This window comes from Amia ocellicauda, chromosome 19 (assembly GCF_036373705.1).
Source record: "Amia ocellicauda isolate fAmiCal2 chromosome 19, fAmiCal2.hap1, whole genome shotgun sequence".
Lineage (NCBI taxonomy): Eukaryota > Metazoa > Chordata > Actinopteri > Amiiformes > Amiidae > Amia > Amia ocellicauda.
In genome coordinates this window covers 7,802,974-7,810,095 of record NC_089868.1, presented here as the reverse complement: position 1 = coordinate 7,810,095, position 7,122 = coordinate 7,802,974, and positions in this window count along the sequence as shown.

Genomic DNA, 7,122 nt, shown 5'->3' with positions numbered 1-7,122 from the left:
TGTGATCACAAATTACCATCTTAATAGCAGATTTCCAACTTGTAGAAGCAAAATTATAACAAAACTGGAAATGTTATTTAGCCTAGATATCTAACTATAGTTGAAAGTATTTCAGAAATTCAATAGTAAATACTACAGTATAATTAAACTAACACTTATTAATCAATTACGTCTTTTCAGAGTTTTTATTGTGATTCGCCAGAGAAAAAACTATTATCACAGGAGGTGTGTAAAATAGTAATCAGCTCTGATTCTATGACTAATCCTGGCAGCGTTCTACATAAGGATGTGATTCTTCAGGGTCTACAGTATAGGCCTCACCAAGAAGTAGAAAAACCTTCTAAAGTAATTTAAAGGTACTTTTCATGCTTTTTTGGTTAATCTAGATGTAATAATAAATGAGGCCAAATAAAATGGCAGATGCTTTCAGCAAGCTCTCCGCATCCTAAAAAATTATGACTGCAGGTTAAGAAAAACTTTATAAAAGAAGAAGACGAAAAAGAAGAAAAATGTATGTGGTAAAAAGGATCTGCGAAAAGTCCAAAGGATAACAAGATGTTGAGTGTTTCGATATATAGAAAGCCTTATAGTAACTTTATGCACATTAGGTATGCCCTAGACCTGTACATTTATATAAAAATATGCTATATTTTCTGAAGGATTTAATGTTTGTGCCATTGTGAACTAATTTTATATCATATCATATATATCATAGGAATGCTAACGTAGGAAATTAAATAATTCAGTATTCGAAAACAGACATTTTGATAACGTAACCTTAGGTATGGAAACAATTGAAATTAAAATCACCATTACTTTGAAGTTGTTGGTGAGAAGATTAATTTGATGAATAGGTAAGGCTAATCCACAGCTTTGCATAGAGTAAAATAAGTATTTTCTAATCACTGTCACTCTCTTCTGAGAAATGGCGGCGTGCAAAAAATTGAGATTTTCACAGCGCCACTAATGATGCTCTGTTTAAACAAGACTGTCAACTCCTGCTTTTCTTCCATCTTTGAGAAGGCGTGCTCTAATACAATCCAGATGCATCGTGTTAAAAAATGCAATTGTTTTTAAAAGAGAAGACCTGGAATATAAAATATTATATAGAGGGAGAAAAGCACCACCAAAACTCCATGTAACTCCCATAATGTACCGTTTCAGGGTTACACGAATGTTGCCTATCTTATTTATATAGAGGATCTTGAGCGCCCCCTGCTGAAAAGGTCACAGTGACTGGGTCACAGTGAACTCACACAGTGTGATGTCTGCTCTGGTGAGTTCACAGCATGACCTACATGTGAGCTCACTGTGACCTTGTCGTTAGCTCACGTCCACACTGGGATGAGACTGTCATAGCGTGCCTAGATGAACAATACTTAGATAGATGCCGACACTGGCCCGGCCCCTCGCAACTCCCCATACACACCTTTCCCCATTAACCTCGTGGGCCGAAATGCAACAGGCAATTTCTGTCACGTTGCCATCCAAATCCAAGGAGTCCAAAATGAAGTGCATCTGGCAATGTACAAGAGATGTACAAAGTAGTTTATAAAAACTGATTCTGCTGTTTTGTATCCAATGTCAGTAAAAGATCTTCTATAGCAGTGGTTCTCAACCCCCCCCAGGGGTATGCCAGACATCTCTGGGGGGGTACTTTGAAGAAGTTGTGTAATGGTGGATTATGTATTTTTTAAGTAGTATTGCATTTTCTTGATAGGCTTCTGAACTCTGTCGGGATTTGCTCAACAAGGTAGTTAATTTAACCCTCCGAGCACTAAGCTCACTGATACCACTCTACACGTCAGGACTACAGCCATCTAACACAAAACACAGCGTTTGGTATAGCGCAGCAAATTACTTAATTTTAAATAAATAAATATACTGATCATATGAAACCTTCTTCTCCATGCTGCAGTGGAATTTCTTTTGACCGAGGATGAGGGAAGAGGCCCAGGTTTGGTTCGCTGAGTGCCCCCGCTGCAAACTGAACAAATCCGGTGCGGAGGTGAGAGTTCCCTTAGTCCTATTGTTTGATCAGCACCCATGGAGGTCGTGGCCATTGATTATTTATCATTAGGGCGGCCTGCGGTTACTCATCAGCAATGCAGATTTATTTTCTAAATTTGCATGGGCTGTACCAACTCGGGATCAGACTGCATGTACAACTGTCCGGGCTTTGTGTCGGCCACAATCGGCAGCTTTGTGATATGTATTGGTTGTAAGAAAAGTAGGACCTCATTACCATCTGCAGGGTAATGTTGCAAACGTTGAACAAGACTCTGCTTTCTTTGTTAGGTACCTTAGAGGAGGAACTGCAGCCTAGATGTGGTAGTCCTGAGGTAGTCCATTAAAATAATAACACAGTCCATAGTTTGGCCACCATGTTAGGCTAGGTTAGGATCTAGTGATGGGGACGCTTCCAGGAAGACCCCGGGGGGATTCGGGTCCTGGTCCACAGGTTCCACCGTCGAGCAAAGGGGGAACTGGTAGCTTGGTGGGACCCAACCCAAGCCCCTATATTGTTAATGGTCCCCTTCAGGAGGGTGGCCCATCCTATAGGGAATTTAGGTAGGTGCCCGGTAAGGTGTTGTTGGGACGACAACTGGTAATCAGGCAGGAATGTCACCGGGTGACAGAGGGAGGGGTGATTGGAGTAATGAGGGAATGGGGCAGGTGCGCTGGGTTAAGCAAGTAGGGTGTACTGCGTGAGAATGTGGATAAGAACTTACTTGTGATTCGGGGAGGCGAGGGATAAAAGAAGAGTAGAGGGAGTGCTGGTGTGAGAGATGAGTAGCGTGATCTAATGGAAAGAACAGGTTATTGTGCAGTACAGGGATTGTGATGATAAATGTAAATATCAGGGATGCGTTTGAGCAATTATCAGTAGGATTTTCTTTTTATTTTGTTTATTTTCCTGCTTTACACCTGGAGGGGAACAAGTCCAGGAGGAGTTTTGTTGTTTTCCCTTCCTGTAGAACAGGCGGTTTTTCCCATTTGGAAAATCCCTAGGCAATTACCCCCTTGCAACGCCCGTGGCAGTAGGACTGCATTAGCGAGAAGAGTGCGCCATTACAGTTTGGCAAGCTGGTTCATGAGGGAATTGCACCAGAGGCACCGCAGACTGTGACACTATCCCTATTTGGAGTATTTTTGTTTCTTGTGGGTTTTTTGACACTGTGGACTTTCTGGACAGTGATTTTCATGAATTACAATTTAGCTAATAAAATCTGGGGATGTTGTGGAGTCCGCTGAAATACGGAACCTGTAAGAGGGGCTTGTGGAAACTGGGAAGTTATTTACCTTTATGTGGCAAACAGGACTTGGTGCCGGTAATCTTTGAGGGGTGCTGGTTGGTAGGGGGAGTAGGAGTCGCTACTGCAAGGGTGGCTGCTGGTGACAGTGCTTTGGGTCACATGAACATCAGGTTGTAGAACTGGCAGTAATTACCAGTTTGCAGCAGGTTTTTGTTTTTCATTGTAAAAGCTTTTCCTTCATTAATGGGTTAAAGTGCCAGTCATTCTGAGAGTTCCCTCTTGTGGTCACATGACTCACTGCACTGAAGTAGGTTTAGAGGAGCAAGCTCCTAGGGAGGGTGTGGGGTGGAGGCGTGCTGGATTGATGTCTCGCATAAGGAATCTCTGAATTATTTTTCGACATCTTGCATATCAGATTTTATGATGTTACTGTTCCAAGGAGCAGAAGTATTATTGGACAACATCTTACCCCTGCCAGGTACACAGTCAATGATGAAAGCTGGCATCTGCATTTTTTTGTTTTGTTAATCAGGTGTTTGCTTAGGATAGCAGTGTAGCAACCACTTCTTATCTGTACACTCCCTCAATATCTGGATTTAAATTAGGCTTAAGTTGGCTTTTTATTTGCCCAGATTCTTGTGAAACAACAGTGAAACATGCCACATATGCCTATTTATCAAAGTAATTAGTAATGAAAGTAATGGGTTAATTCAACTCAGGCTACTTATTTCTCTGCATTTTCCTGACAAGGTAAGATCTCTAGCAGGTATTTAGTGTATTTAGCCTGGACCAATGTTGTTTTCAGTTATATATCTGTACAACATGGTCTTCTTATTTTCTTTGGCCACATGTTCTACTCACAGAAAATCTATATTGGTTGGTTTTGTAATTAGAAATATTTAAAAGTTTCAAATAATGTAACAGAAACAATTAAACCGTAATAAGTTACCTGAGCTCACCAGTAGATGAAATCAATTAGTATGATTAAGTGGGACACTCTGTGAAACAAATACGGTATAATAAAAACTTAATGGATGAGTAGACAAAAACAAGAGCTTTGTTAATTTAACAAATAATACGATTAAACAATATATATGTATATAGTGACCAAATGTTTTATTGAGGAAAATCAGCACAACTAACTGTATAAAAAGCAACAATTTAAGTGTTTCACACCCTCCCCCAGAGAAAAATGAAACCCCCCTCCCCTAGAAGGCCCACAAGGAAGTAGAAAGTATAAACAGCAGTACAAACAGCCATTGTCATTACTGACAAGCCTCCATGACAGCATAACTACTAAAGAGGCATCAGGCTTGCTTGATCGCAGGGCTTTGTTTATGGAAACCCTCTGGAGATGATGTGCCTTAGCTTTGAACACCTGACACCGGACGCAACTTGTATGCATTGTGTGCATAAAGGAGCCTTCACACTGATTCTGGCATCAGTGGATTCCTATGTGTTTTCTTCCAGCTTTTTGTAAGAGATCCAAGTTAGCCTCTTCTACAATTCTTTGTTCATTTCCCATTTCAGAGTCCAGGCAGCCGTTTCTGTCAGGCGTTGAATTCCATGTTCCCCCCAAAAACAATACAAAACCCACAATCTAGAATACTACAGATATTCTATATCAAATGCCACTGGATATTTACAATTGATACTGTACAACAGGGAGAATATATTTTCAGTTACAGATACAGACATTTGGTCACAAAATAGTTTCAGTTTTGTTTTCTTTATTTTATAAATATGTTCACCAAAGTCAACAATTTGTGAATTTTCTAAAGAGAAGATAACCTCATCAGAAGTATTATTTCCTGTAACAGGAATATTGTGTATATAGCTGATTCCCTGTACCTATTGATTCCAAAGGCTATCAGAATACATGATCTTGATAAACTTGATTGAATGTTTAAAAACTTCCAAGAACCATCTGATTGTAAAACAACAACATTGTTTCACCAGCATTTAATCTTTCTAGTTAGCCTCCAGGTGGTATAATACAGAAAAACAGGAAAGAAATGTGAACGTTTTTGGAGTTTTTTATAATGTGGGATATCAGAGTTTTAAAGGACCCCATTTAATTTAAACAAACACCCTAGGATGACCACATACATTTACACCAGTAATATTTCAGAAGGAATATGACCAGTATTGGTCATTTACATGTGACTCACATAATACATATTTGTGCTGTCCTATCCAGCAATGTCCTATTATAGGTCAGCTGGCATGCCCTACATGATCTCTAAATCAGGACAAAACCTAAACTATCCTTGTGACTTTTGCACAAAATTCACATCACACAGTAATAAACATATGTCTAAAGCAAATATCTTTAGATATATCTAATATTTTTTGGGCCACATATTTTTAGAAAACTATAAAACAAAGGCATCTGGAAGGCTTTTTGATACAACCCTATGTCCCTGTCCCTCCCCCATCATAAATATACAGTTTAGTTTTTTTTGTTCTTCTTAGGTAAATGGCAAACTGTCTTACATAGTGGTCTAATTTGCTTTAAACAGAAAGCAAGGTTTTCTAAACAAAAGGTTGTAAGAGGAAATCTGCTGTTAAATGGACCTTTTCCAGTTTCCTGCTCTGCTTCCTTGTTTTCCAAACCATCTGCAAGATGCAACAGGAGTCTCTGGTCTACTCAGGGCCCATTTTGAGGTTAGGAGTTAGTGTTTATCTGAACGTAAGGATAATAATATAATAAAGCTCTTGCAAGAAAACATGATTATGCATGTTCTTGAAACAGAAATGGTGAAACCATTTTTATTTGTTTTATAAAAAAGTAAGCTATTGTTTTATGTGTAGTTTTTATTTTATGGGGAGGATTTAAGTTAGATTTACATGTGAGCCTTACATTTTTACAACCTATTGCTGCCTGATCCATTGCATTTATGTACTTTCATGACTTGCATCTCTCCTTATGATTGCCCCAGAACTCACACTGCTTTCACAAACATCTAAACTATAGCGTCAGTGTGTGGTGAACACTTCACATTTAGAAACATAGTTCTTCATGAACTAATGATGTTCATTTGATCAACGTTGGTTGTAGAAAACAGACGCCTGGTGAGTGAGGAGCTTCTGCAGTAGTGGTCTGGAAAGGATTTCTATCACTTTCCCTCCTGTGGACTGCTTTGATCAGTACTGGTCCATTAGTTACAGAGACTGAGAAGAGCTCTGACATTAACACGCATGCAGAACTCCACTGCTGGTGGTAGAGGGAAGAAGGTGCTATAACCCCATGCCAACTCACAATGTGTGACTTGACATGAGCTCTGACTTCATAAATAAGGAACACTGTATACTGTCAGCCATCTCTTGACACCACCCTGGCTCTGTGCCAAGACTCTGTAACTTGCATCTCCTCCTCCTCCTCTCCTCCTTCTGGGACAGAATGTCCCTTCGCAACTACTGGTATTTCAGTTTCATCTCTGGATCAATGCCTCTCCAGAATTCCTTCAGAATACACTGTGGGTTGGCAAATCCAGGCAATAAATACATTGTGAACAATCCTGATTGTTGCCAACACAAGATGCAAAGCACTTGTACATCAACGAGGGGGGAAAACTAATACTTGGGAAGCCCCAATAATAATACAAATAATAGTGCCAGGCTCACTGGGGGCATGTATACAGTTAGGTCCATAAATATTTGGACAGTGACAAAATTGTCATCATTTTGTCTCTGTACGCCAACATTTGAAAGGTGTGTTTTAAGTGTAGACTTTCTATAATTTGAGGGTAGTGACATCCAAATTGGGTGAACAGTGTAGAAATTACACCCATTATTATATGTGGTCCCCCCATTTTAGGGGCTCAAAAGTATTTGGACAAGCTAACATAATCATGAATTAAAT